At 33.8% G+C, this 14800-nt stretch overlaps 1 long non-coding RNA gene across 1 annotated transcript in view; it reads left to right on the top strand.

The window, feature by feature from the left end:
- Positions 1-3340: 3340 nt before the first annotated feature.
- Positions 3341-14800, top strand: part of LOC116569412 — a 38058-nt gene continuing 26598 nt past the window's right edge. Inside the window, exons 1-2 of the long non-coding RNA XR_004277015.1 lie at positions 3341-3514; positions 4711-4782. This is a non-coding gene — a long non-coding RNA (uncharacterized LOC116569412). The remainder of the gene's footprint in view (positions 3515-4710; positions 4783-14800) is intronic.

Consider the following 14800-nt stretch of genomic DNA (forward strand, 5'->3'; position numbering starts at 1 on the left):
ATTAGTTTGTTTGCTGCTCAGATGGGAGACTGAAGGAGAAGCAAGAGTGGCATCAAAATCAGTTAGACAACAGTTGATGTCACCAAGCATGAGGTGACGGGGACACAAGATGAACTTCTTTAGTAATTATCTATTCAATTCAGTAGTTGCCAGCATTCTCTCTCTAAAGCAAATAGCCGAGATATTCCCATTTTTTCATAAAAGAAATCATTGTTTATTTAAGATCAAACAACTAGGGAATTATAGATTTGGTATTAATAGAGTTTTTAATCACCTTGCTATAAAAAAATTTTTCCCATAAACGCACAAATATAAATATAAGTGGGATGTAGTTTCAGAGAAAACACTGCTAAATAACAATGACATAAAGAATTGAATTAGAATAAAGAATAGGATCATTTACTGGGACCACCTGAATTTATATTATCAAATGCATTTTTTTTTCCTTCTATTTTTTTTTTTATTTCCAGCATAACAGTATTCATTATTTTTGCACCACACCCCGTGCTCCATGCAATCCGTGCCCTCTATAATACCCACCACCTGGTACCCCAACCTCCCACCCCCCGTCCCTTCAAAACCCTCAGATTGTTTTTCAGAGTCCATAGTCTCTCATGGTTCACCTCCCCTTCCAATTTCCCCCAACTCCCTTCTCCACTCTAAGTCCCCATGTCCTCCATGCTATTTGTTATGCTCCACAAATAAGTGAAACCATATGATAATTGACTCTCTCTGCTTGACTTATTTCACTCAGCATAATCTCTTCCAGTCCCGTCCATGTTGCTACAAAAGTTGGGTATTCATCCTTTCTGATGGAGGCATAATACTCTATCCCCAGGGGTACAGGTCTGTGAATCACCAGGTTTACACACTTCACAGCACTCACCAAAGCACATACCCTCCCCAATGTCCATAATCCCACCCTCTTCTCCCAAACCCCCTTCCCCCAGCAACCCTCAGTTTGTTTTGTGAGATTAAAAGTCACTTATGGTTTGTCTCCCTCCCAATCCCATCTTGTTTCATTTATTCTTCTCCTACCCACTTAAGCCCCCATGTTGCATCACCACTTCCTCATATCAGGGAGATCATATGATAGTTGTCTTTCTCTGCTTGACTTATTTCGCTAAGCATGATATGCTCTAGTTCCATCCATGTTGTCGCAAATGGCAAGATTTCATTTCTTTTGATGGCTGCATAGTATTCCATTGTGTATATATACCACATCTTCTTGATCCATTCATCTGTTGATGGACATTTAGGTTCTTTCCATAGTTTGGCTATTGTGGACATTGCTGCTATAAACATTCGGGTGCATGTGCCCCTTTGGATCACTACGTTTGTATCCTTAGGGTAAATACCCAATAGTGCAATTGCAATAAATGGTGCTGGGAAAATTGGACAGCCACATGCAGAAAAATGAAATTGGACCATTTCCTTACACCACACACGAAAATAGACTCAAAATGGATGAAGGACCTCAATGTGAGAAAGGATTCCATCAAAATCCTTGAGGAGAACACAGGCAGCAACCTCTTTGACCTCTGCCGCAGCAACATCTTCCTAGGAACAACGCAAAAGGCAAGGGAAGCAAGGGCAAAAATGAACTATTGGGATTTCATCAAGATCAAAAGCTTTTGCACAGCAAAGGAAACAGTTAACAAAATCAAAAGACAACTGACAGAATGGGAGAAGATATTTGCAAACGACATATCAGATAAAGGACTAGTGTCCAGAATCTATAAAGAACTTAGCAAACTCAACACCCAAAGAACAAATAATCCAATCAAGAAATGGGCAGAGACATTTCTGCAAAGAAGACATCCAGATGGCCAACAGACACATGAAAAAGTGCTCCATATCACTCGGCATCAGGGAAATACAAATCAAAACCACAATGAGATATCACCTCACACCAGTCAGAATGGCTAAAATCAACAAGTCAGGAAATGACAGATGCTGGCGAGGATGCGGAGAAAGGGGAACCCTCCTACACTGTTGGTGGGAATGCAAGCTGGTGCAGCCACTCTGGAAAACAGCATGGAGGTTCCTCAAAATGTCAAATGCATTTTTTTAAATATTTATTTATTTGAGAGAGAGCACGAATAGGGAAGGGGCAGAGGGAGAAACATACTCCCCACTGAACATGGAGCCCAAGGTGGGGCTCTGATCCCAGGAGCCTGAGATCATGACTGAGCCAAAATCAGGAGTCTGATGATTGACTGAGCCACCCAGGTACCCCAAATGCCTTTTTAATATGAGCTGTGAACATCTGCTGGGGAAGGCAACGTAAGTCTTGTCCAATCACAGTGTGTCTTTAAGATATGTCTTTTCTATTTCAAAAAAATATGAAAAGAGTATCTCTTTAGGAAATACTATTTGTGAGGAAGGCAAGAGAGAGCATGTGACTTGCAGTATGCAACATTCATTTCAGTGTGTAGGCTATGTTTCACACGTGGGCTGCTCCTGCCTTTTTAGACTATTAGTCCATGTAATAAGACATGTTACTACGAAAAAGTTCTTACGAGTAGAAGATTCCTATTTAAAGCACATCTTGTCAATTAGATCTGATCATATCCTTAGGGTAAGAGATGTATTGTGGTTTCCCTTCTAATTGCCCTCCTATTGAACACAGATGTGAGGTTTCTTTTGTGGTTAACCTTTGTCAACAGTATTACTGGATTGACTTTCCCTTCACATAGCACTTGCTGATAAGCCATCTTTTATTTCTATAAATCTCTTTGGTCAATTCCCTTTCTCTGTCAACAATGAAAGTAACAGTACCTCTTTTCCCATAAGGGAAGACATTTAAAAAAAAAAAAAAGTTCATTATTCTTTTGTTCCAATTGATGCTCAGATTCTTTTTCTTTTCTTTTCTCTCAGATTCCCAAATGGATGGTACTAATCCATTCTGCCAAAGTGAGGAACAAACGGAGTGAATGTAATTTTATGAATTAAAAATTATGTGTGTGTGTGGGGGATTTTACAGAGGTAATTTACTTTCATTTGATAACTGAGAAAATAAGAGTATTAATCTTAAGTGGTTTCTCTGTATCTACTATCTATGGTTATAAACTTTGGAATTAGTCAGACCCAGCTCTGTGATCCATATCAGGATTTGGCATGTTATCCAGCCTGCTGTTTGTCTTTGTAAAAAAAAGCTTCATTGTTATTCAACAATATCCATTAGTCTACATGTAGCTGAGCTGAGTAGTAGTGACAGAGGTAGTATGGTCCACAGTAGAAAATACCAGGGGAAATTTCACAGAAAAAAGATATGTCAACTCCTGATCTACATAACCTCTTTCATGAATATTTACAGAGTTCTGATGATGAACTAAGATTGTGGTATGTGAAGAAATGTGGACTCTCCTGGAACACGCTGGCACTCAGTCATTAGTAAGATTGATACCAATAGGCATGTGATGGAGGATGCTGCTAAAAAGGCCCAAACAATGAGACCCAATGATCTTGGGTCTTGCCTATGGACCAGCAGCCCTAACCATCTATTACAGATGTATTTCCTGCGTCACCCTCCCAAGAGTTGGTAGATCATGAACTACTACAAAATAACAACATGATATATATTCTATTAGTCATGAGTTAGAAACATTATTTTATATTTAAATGGATAACACTCTTAATAGTTGGGAACTACTGGGCTACTGCATCAATGCAGTATTCTAATTAATCTTTGAATTTTATTTAAACATGACTTTGTCAATCTCACTGATTTACTACAATTTGGAATTTGCACTTGTTTCACAGGACTACTAGCAAAATTATCCTGACATTCTGCTACTACATATAACCTACTTGTATATTAAAAAATAAACTTGCATGGTGTATCAATAAAATTGTTCCTACTAGCAAGAAACTGATCATTAGGCAAAATTTGCAAGTATATTTAAAACATCCATTGATTTATTTAGGGATAATAAATATATGACTCATCCATATCCACTTGTCATGAAGTAAGCTCTGGTGAACATAAAGAATGTTCAGCCCCAGTGGGGTTTTTTTTTTTTAAATCAATGAGTATCAGGAAGACATTCTAATCAATGTATTTTATAATTAAGTATCAAAAACCACAATACGCTTCTGTTAGTGGTTTTTTATGTATGTTTGTTTGTTTGTTTATAATATTAAATTAGATCATGTTGGTTTTGTAACATCAAGAAGGAAGATTTCTCCTGGCTAAAGGAAACTTAGCCTATACTCTGAAATGAATATTGAAAGCTGCAAGTTGTATGCTCTGTCTCTTGTACAGTTAAAGAGCTGATGTGTTCTGGTATGATGATGGTATTCCTCCCATTGTCTTCGGCTTGGGAAACTGTCATTTTTTTTTTTTTTTAAACAAAAGTAGGCACACTTCTTCTGTTAAAAAGAAAAAAAAAAACGGACAGGAAATAAATATTTTAGCTTTTCTAGCTGCCAAAAATCTGTCTTATGTATATTTTTTTTTCTGTTTTATTCCCCCTTCTAAGTACAGAAATTATTCTTATCTCATGGGTTATACAAAAATAGGCCCCAATCCGTTTTTGACCCAGAGGCTATCATTCAGTTTGCTGACCTCTGTTTTAATGAGCCATCCTTGTTCTAGTGAAGAGGGTCAGTGGATGCAGCCAGACCCCAGGAACAGGCAATCTGGTCTTTTGGTGCAGGCTCCTGGCATTTTAAATGCTTTTTTTTTTTTTTTTTTCTTTGCATTAGTTACATTCCCATGCAATATTGGAGCAACAATATACCAAGTCTTGCGGACTGAAACTCAAAATAAGTAACCAGGTATGTATAGACAGGTCAAGTGATTTATATCATAGGATTTCAGGGATATCAGGTGGCCACCCTACATAAAATAGCATTAGAAATATATATAGCTTATCAATTATTAATAAATGAACTACTTTTGTGCATGGCTTATTTCTTGTATAATAATCCAGATGCGGTATCCAAAATAGTGTAATCTGAATAAGCTTAATTTATGCCTTCCAATGAGCCAAAAAGTGGAGAAAAGAGTCTTGGGATATAGAATAAAAAGAAAAATGGAGATGTTTTGTCCAAGCATATTTGGAGCACTGAGGGAAGAAGTCCTTCTAACCTTAGGAATACTGACCTAACTGACCTAAATTTGGGGGCTTCTGGGAACCCTGGAGATCTGATGAAGATCTTTGCTTCTTCAATAGGAATATAGTCACAGGAGGGGGAAGAAACTGCGCAGAGAACAGAAGGCAAATGCTACAAGAAAATCAACTTTGCTGAAGATGGACCTCGAAACAATTCATTGAATTTCTTTTATATTCTTCTCCAGAAAAAAAATCTTTAATTATTTTATTCCTCGAGCTCTTCTCACTTTAAGGTTTTTGACAAAAACTGAAATGTTTCAAAACTACCAAAACCCCCTTTTAGTCACCCCATAAACAAAAAGCAAACAAATAAGTAATATCTTCTTTTGAGGTAAAAAAAATCAAAGATACTGGATCAATGCCCACAATGATGACTGAGTTGGAACTTATGAAATGTCATCATAGAAAAATTCTTTTTAGAGGTGCCTGGGTGGCTCCCGGTCTGCTAGCCATCAGCCCTTCTGCTCAGGTCATGATCCCAGGGTCCTATGATGGAGCCACATATCGGACTCCCTGCTCAGTGGGGAGTTTGCTTCTCTCTCTGTCTCTGCTGCTCCCTGTGCTTGTGCTTTTTCTCTCTTTCTGTCAAATAAAGAAATAAAATCTTAAAAAAAAAATTCTTTTTTTAAGTTCTAATTCTTCTTTTCATTAGTTAATTTGATTTTAGGCCCAAATCAATCCTTATCTTAGTATTACAGGCAAGACTTTAAAGATGTCTGAGGATACGATAAAGTCTTATTTCATAAGCCCTATAACTGTGAAAACAGGGTAGTAACAATGACACAAATAAGAATCATTTCAACATATTTTATACCCTCTCCATCTTTTTTTGTCAGTGCTTTCAAACTGACATGAGTTTTGTTACAAAGAGAAGTGAGAGTCAGGTGTTCAAGGCCAAAAGGAATGCTACTTTGGTCAGGCAAGAAGGGAATTGGTTTGACTTTGCTCCAAGCAGGCAATTAAGGGATGATGAATTAGAATCCCCTCAAAGCGGGAACCCTATTACTCTCAGACATGTCATGCACTCTGAAGTGTAAAATGTCTGATCATAAATAATAATGTCACTAATTCTGTTAAAAAAAAAAGCAACTTGAAACAAATACGGTTTCTATATGTAAGTGGCATCATTGATTGAAAAAAAATGAACTCATCTCAGATTATTTTGCTGTGGCCATAAACACATAATTTTACTCCTTAAAATACAAGTGAAAGGATATGACATCATACTTAAACAGCATCTGTTCCTTTATTCATAGACTTGTAAAAGCCTCTGTCATCTGAGATATGGATCAAGTTACCTAACTGAAAAATCAAAATTATCTGTAGTAATGTTTGAGTTAAAATCTTAAAATCTTAAAATCTTTTGAGTTAAAATCTTAAAAAACCTAGTTGGAGTTTATACAAGTATGATATGAATGTAGGTTATTATGGGATTTGATATCCATTATGGATATAAGTAGCTATAAGTATACATATGTGTATATCTATGAACCTGTATATTTATAAATGAATTACAGTATGCAAGTCATAAATATTGACTAAGTCAATAAATAATGATTAATATTTGCAATGTTTGCAATAGACAAAACTGTTTAAAAATTACTTTGTTTGAGTTGCCAGAATTAATGAAAATATGTAACATATCAGCTACATTTTTGTCAAATGATAATGTGAACCTAATGAAAACTCTTTTGTTAAATTTTTATTTTTATCAGCATATACAGCCTCTGAAATTAGTCCTTTACCAAATTTGTAATGCCATTATATTCACAAATGCTATATTTTGAACTACCTATACTGAGTATTCAATAGAAATTCTGGAAAGTTTGCACCTACCTCATTAAAACTCCAGTAATTTTTTATTTTATTTTATTTTTTTATAAACATATGTTTTTATCCCCAGGGGTACAGGTCTGTGAATCACCAGGTTTACACACTTCACAGCACTCACCAAAGCACATACCCTCCCCAGTGTCCATAATCCCACCCCCTTCTCCCAAACCCCCTCCCCCCAGCAACCCTCAGTTTGTTTTGTGAGATTAAGAGTCACTTATGGTTTGTCTCCCTCCCAATCCCATCTTGTTTCATTTATTCTTCTCCTACCCACTTAAGTCCCCATGTTGCATCACCACTTCCTCATATCAGGGAGATCATATGATAGTTGTCTTTTTTTAAAAATCATTTTTCCAGCTTTATTGAGATGTATTAACATAATACATTGTGCAAGTTTAAATGCATAACATATTGATTGGATACACTTATATGTTGTAAAATGACGACCACCATACGCTATCTAACATCTCCATAATCATACCCCCACATAAAAACTCATTTAGATTAAAAAAATAAATTAGCACCACTACCGCTCATTTGAGAAAATTATTTTTTTCTATCTTAATGAAAATTTTGCTGTTTTTTTAATACTGTCATACGATTTCATAGTAATAATGTCAAAACTTTTGAGAGTCAAGAACTTTCACTTTTTGCAGATTTGATATTTTTCTTTTCAGTGGGAAGTTGAAGAGAGATTCCTTTCCATTATTTTTCTCTTCCAAAACAAGGTAAAGCTTTAGTGTTTTGAACAATCCCCTTCAATCTTCAGGACAGCCATGTAAGGTATGTATTATTCTCTGCATTTTAGAGTTGAGATGCATTTGAGTCTTATACATTTTCAATAACCAGACAGGTTCACCAAGTAGTGGCAGAGTTTAGACACCAATCAGTTTTAGCTGACTCAAAAGTCTGTACTTTTTAAACTGGTTTACACTATAATCAGATATTCAAGATAACCAGCCAGGGTTACTTTTTCTTTTATACATATTTATATAACTTGAGACTTTCGATTTTTATATTTTGGACAGATCACTTATATTTTGTTTTTTGCCTGCCTTTCTCAAAATGTGGTGTACTATACAGAGTTTTTTTGTTTTTGTTTTTGTTTTTGCTTTGGATTTCCATTTTAGGTATCTGTACACTGAGACTACAACTTAGACTTTTTGACTGGTCTTAGGTATTGCCTGTTCCTCAGTCACGCACTTACTGCTAATCTCTTACTTTACTTTAAGAAGTGGTTAATTTCATTCACTGTACACAAACACATGCACACGCACACGTACACACACTGTATGTGTGTGCGCATGTACGTGCACATGCATATATGTAAATCAGTGTAAATCTCATTCTGGGTACAAACGGCGCCTTATTCTGCCTTGTGTACTACCTATATAATCATAAGAGATGTAACACTGTAAAACAGAAAGAATATAGATAGGGGCGCCTGGGTGGCTCAGTGGGTTTAAGCCTCTGCCTTCAGCTCAGGTCACGATCCCAGGGTCCTCGGATGGAGCCCCACATCGGGCTCTCTGCTCAGTGGGGAGCCTGCTTCCTCCTCTCTCTCTGCCTGCCTCTCTGCCTTCTTGTGATCTCTGTCTGTCAAATAAATAAATAAATAAAATCTTAAAAAAAAAAAAAAGATTGTTCTCATTTAAAAAAAAAATATATATATAGACCCTAACTGTAATTTCAAACTAAACTGGGATTCTGTTTGTTTGTTTAGCTGGGATTTTGTTTGAGATAACAGCACCTATCTGATTCTGAGAAAGATGCTTAACCTCTCTGAATGCTTGTTTCATTACCGTAAAATATGGATGACCCTAATTAAGTTCATAATGTCGTTATGACGATTAAATTAGATATATAAAATCCTAACCCAATCTTCAAAATATAATTGTAGCTTTTGTTATATAAACATAACATAATGATGCCCTGATGACAGGTTGCTTGAGAATGGAAAATCATATATGTATAATACCTAGTACAGTGCCTGACACAGAGACAGTTTCTCTAAATGGTAGCTATTATGATTTAAGAGCAATCTCTTGTAGTCTGGGATTAATTCATTTGGAAAGTTTCAGTCATGCAATAAACAGATGTTGAGTATGTGCACAATTTCAGGAAGTATGCTTACTTTAGGGAAAATAAAATGAAGCATGGTATGACTTGTCCTCAAGGAACACATAATGCAACTACATTATGCATTTACATAGGTATGTATATAATTATATATGTATTAAATACATTAAATGTATTGATAACACATATAAATGTTATATGTATTATATATAAATAATTGTATTCTATTTATATATAATTATATATATATACACATATTAAGTAACTATTTATACTGCAGCATGACTAAAACGTGATAATAAAATGTTTTGAGATGGGAAAAGGGTTACTGTCTTTGGAAGCTTCAGTATTATCCCTTTAGTTCATAAAAAATCATAGAATTCTGTGAATTAGTTTTTGTTAATGTATTTGATGTTTCGGATTTTATGTTTTTGCTTTTACAATTTTCCTCCTAGCATAATTAGAATGATTCATGTATTCTCACAGTGTTTTCTTTGTCATAGTACATATATACACACCTGTATACAAAGAGAGAATAATCTATTGGCAAAACACATCGAAGCTGTCTCTTGTTTGATCTATGTTTCTTTTAGGCTTAAAATATAATTCAGTTTTATGTGTTCATTTTTTCAGGCTTATTAAAAAGGATAAAAAATATTTCATAACTTCATTTTACCACAAAATGTATGTTCCCTCTTGCTATGTTAAACATTTTAAAACATTAACGGCTAGTTTTCTTCTGCCTCTTTTTATTGAAGTGCAAATATACTCAGGGGATATTGTACATTGGAAGTAATAATGATAAAAAAATAAAGCCCAGATAGGCTACCAAAGCAGTCCTGTAGAGAAGATTCAAGGCGACTAATAGAATAACATTGAATTTTTCCTAAGAAACCAAGTTTATTTATCAAGTGTTCACTTAAGGAGAATAAGGTGTGTGTTTTGTTTCATTTTTATATTCTCAACCAGTTTTGTTATAGGATATGAGTGGTGGAAACGTGACAGCTGTGCTAACTGAGGATGACAATAGGGTAAAGGACAAGGAAAAAGCCTTTTGTAATGCAATTTTAAATGGTATCATCATTTATTTTCAGTTGGCATTCAATTTCCAATACATTCACTTTAAAATGCATTACTGTTTAGTTTTGAATGTTATGGTAATTTTGGAGTTGACTTAGCTCTTCTCAGAGTCACAGATATGAGGCATATTAATGCACATGAGTTCCAGATGACAAATGGTGCTTGAAGTTTCCATGTCTGCTAATTCATTTTTGATTATAACATGGATGTCTTCTGAAATATAAATGGCATTTGCCTAGCCAAACGGTCATCTGATTTGAACATACGATGTGATGCTTCACTGATGTTTGAACTTTGGAGTCATTTCAAATTCATTGATAATAGTGCTTATAAAGGCCTTGTTCCCTGACTCAGAATGAAATAAACTAAGTCTGTATCAGCTGCTTCTCAGGGACAATGTTCCTTTAATCTATCTGACTTAAAGAAAGTATTTGGAATTAATTTAGCAACCTTTGCAATCAGAGGATGTTTCACTTTGCTTACATTTTCAAAACCAACTTTAAATGGTCCAGATTGTACTGTGTCAGGGAATTCCAACTATATGAGTAATCTTGAATCTTAGTTTTAGACAAATCATGGCAGCTATTAGCATCTATTGGGGGGGGAAATGGCAGTCATTCAAAGTAAATTTAAGTTTTAAAAATGAAGTCAATTTTTAACATTTGCCATATAAATTGGAAAAGAAGTGGCAAGAAAAAGTTGTACTGCTATGTTAATTGATTTTTATAACGTAAATTATTTTCATATATCTAAACCTTTCTTATATATTTTGGAAATTCTTAGTCTCCAATATAGATGGTGAAAACATTTTGAATTTCCTTAATGATGCCCCTTGAAGTTCTTACTGATTCTAATTTTTCTTATTATTTTAATTTCCTTCTTGAATGTTAGAGTGACATTAAACACCATCACACTATGAATTTCCTAAGATCCAGTAATATGTCTGAAACAGGCTTCGCTTTGGGAAGTGGTCTCTTGAGATCTGAAAAAAACAATAAAACTAACTAAACATCAAGTTAATTTTTATTATTTACATGATTCTAAACTAGCCCTCCTTGAAACTTTGTTTGTATAGCTTCTAAATGGCTGCTGAGTTATAGTTGAATTTTAAGTGTATTTTTAAGCTTCGTATTTTAAGCTTTAGCATATTTTATTACATATATTGAAGAAATATTACATCCTATGAGGAAGTTAATCTGAGGAAATCTTAGTGATACTGTCAATTATCACAGTCAGGGGACATTCATAATGTTCCAAAAATGTTTAGGCTTTTAGGGGGACAGATTTTCTGTTTTCAGGCCTCTGTCATACTCCATATTCTTACATTTAGACATTAGATTTGGAATTAACAATGAGAGTCTAATGGTTGTGTGGAGCTAGAACTTGAATTGCTTCAATCTCATCATTATCTAGACCATTAGAAATACTTGTGTGAAATTTTCTGGAATTTGTTGAGAAATTCTTTTTCAAAATTAATCTTATATTTAAGATTTTCCTAGCTATATGTATACCTATTGCATCATAAAAAAGTTTTTGAAATTCAAGTTTATAAAAATATTTCTCAATTATGAATTAAGACAGTTGACAAATCTGGTTAAAATGATTATTGGAAGGAATATGCAAAAGCTTTCCATTTGACAAAGTCCTTGACAAAACTGGAAAAAATTAAGACTCTTAAACAGAAATGTTAGATGTTGAATGTTACTACTCATACTATGATAGACCAAAATTTAAGTATAATTTTCTTTTTGGGGGAAAAATAGAATTATGGTATTAAATTATTAACCTATTCATTTTCTTTTCTGTACAGTAATATTTATTTTATTATTGACATGATTATATATAAGGAAAAATATAAGAAGTTTCATTGTGTTTCTTCTTTTCCCATTATGGTTCATTTCATTGCATGATTATAACTAAAAATAACTTTGTTCTATAGAGGAGGAAGTGCTAAAAAATTATTCTCTACATGAAAACATGCCTGGTGCACTATTGATAGGAACTGTAACAAAAGCCAGAGAAAATTAAAAAATAATTCGGCAATTTGCTTAAAAGAAGTAAATACTAGCCTGCCTTTTTTTTTTTTATTTCAAATGCATTACAATTTCTGTATGAGTTTTCTAATTTAAAATACCTCTAAGGAAAAAAAAAAATAAAAAATAAAATAAAATAAAATAAAATACCTCTAAGTATTCCTTCTAAGTGAAGGAAAAAGTAAGGAAAAGAGTTATAATCCCCTTAGCAACAATTTTCTAGTTTGTTCAAAAATAATTATTATAACTTTTATTACCTATTATTGCTTTTGCATTTCTAATAAATCAATATTTTCATTACCTTAACACAATGAATTTTAAGTCTCCTCACTCCCACCCCAGTTCAGGTGCTAATGAAATGGAAACAGTTTTATGTGGTTAAAAAAAAAAACAAAACATATATTTTACAATTGAAAAGATGACAATTCAAATCCAGATTTCAAATAAGTGGAAGCAAGGTAATGGTAAGGTACATCTAAACTGTAAAACAGAAGTCTGTATTTTTATGTATAGTATGCTATGAGATAATGTATAAAAAAGAGCTAGAGCATAGGAATAAATCTGAATTTGTCCCTTTTTTTTCTCCCAAGGATTAACACAATTATCTAATATTTTTATTTTTTACTTTTTTATGGAGTTCATATTTAATGTGGGATCTGAAAATAAACCAAAAAGAAAACAAAGACAAACAGATGTGTGAAAAGAGAGATCAGCTGTATTAGTAAGCAAGGTTTTAAATTTATTTTTGGCTTCCAGCATTATAGAGATCTTTGTTGCTGATACCATTTATTCGTTATTAAATACCACTTGACTTAGCAGCCACAGCCACACCGCCTTTCAAATGGGAAGGTAGGACTTGCAGACTACTATCACAATAGTAGGTCTTAACCCCTTTACCCTGAGAAGACTCAGAAGCAACCAAAGCTCTAATCTGGCAGATTGATTTAATTTTACTTCTTGCTGCTCAGTCTCATTAAGAGACAGCAATGTGGGTCCTTATCCTACCCACTCTTCCCACCATGTTAGTAAGAGCATTCACTATGAGATCTGAAGGAATTTTTTTTTTTTAATTGATAGGTGGTTGCAGAGGGAGACTGAAAGAGAAAATCTTAAACCAGTTCCACACCCAGCATGGAGTCCAGCCTAGGGGCTTCATCTCAGGACTCCGAGATCATGACCTGAGCTGAAATCAAGAATCTGGCACTTAACCAACTGAGCCACCCAGGTGCCCCTCAGAGAATTTTCTCATAATTCCACCATTTGCACTTTGAGATTATTATCCATTATTTTTAAATTTAAATATGTATTTATTCAATCTGTATGGTTCACTGTAGTATTCTTTATTAAGAGGTGAGGGAGCCTGGATGGTTCAATCGGTTAAGCATCTGCATCTGTCTTCAGTTTGGGTTGTATCCCACATCATTCTCCTTGCTCAGCAGGGAGCCTGCTTCTCCCTCTGCCTGCCACTCCCCCTGCCTGTGCTCTCTCTCTCTGTGTGACAAATAAATAATTAAAATTAAAAAGTTAAAAAAAAAGAGGTGACATATGGAATACTAGATTTGATTTATAGTTAAATTTTGATGACATTTCTCTTAAGAAGTTAGAAACAAACTTCAAAATAGTCTCAACAACACCAGAAAACAAATTTCTGCATTCCAGTACAAGGAAACTGATATTTCTGGAAATGTGTAGTTTTCATATATTTACACTTCAAGAAATCACTTAAGAAATGAAACATAATAATGGGAATTAGCTTCTAAATGCTTCTTGTTAAAGTTAGATAAAACAGAAGTCTGATGTTATTAATCTAGGGTATTTACATGGTAACTGCCTAAATTAAACATTTTTCAAAATTGCTAATAAGTTCTCTTGAGCCAGTATTGAAATGCTTATATATATCAGGCCTTTTAATAGATATAATGGTACTCACATTAAGAAGATAGCATTGTAACACTCAAGAATCTGTAATTTGATGAAAAGCACATTTTTAAAAAGAAACATCATTATCATCAACAAAAACAAGAAAGGCAAGTATAACTTAAGTCCATGCTACAGATCATACAATGAAAGTAACTAGATGGCAATGACTATGAGAGATTATGACATTATTAAATTTGCAATCCAAATAAATGTTTATATTTGTTAATGGGATGAGTCTATATTAACCTTTAAAAAGTAAAACTGGTTAAAGGAGCTATAGCTGTGCATAAAATCAAAAGGAATAGGGAAGAGACTGGTTATTCTTATAGAAGGGAATTCCAAGATTGAAGAATTTGGTAATAATGGCTTATTGGAATTGTATTTCAAAAATTATTCTGATATGGAAAAAAGACTAACTAATCTTTTGACTATATAACATAGAAAAAGAAGTTATTCACAGTCTGTTTTTCTATACATAGAATGAAATTTGATATGACAGCTCATGTGTTACAGTTTTGTTAGATATAATAAGTATAGAATTTGGAAATTGGAAATTAGATATAATAAGTATGGAATTTGGAAACTGGCAACATTTGTTACTAAAAAGTAGGAAAGATAAGCTGACTATAAAACAAATTCAATCAAAATATATTGAGTTTTTATACTAAGCAATCAGATATAATATTAAAAATGTTGTCTTTGAATGTCATTTTAGGTTAGAAGATATATTATTAC

The sequence above is a fragment of the Mustela erminea genome, chromosome 11, assembly GCF_009829155.1.
Source record: "Mustela erminea isolate mMusErm1 chromosome 11, mMusErm1.Pri, whole genome shotgun sequence".
NCBI lineage: Eukaryota > Metazoa > Chordata > Mammalia > Carnivora > Mustelidae > Mustela > Mustela erminea.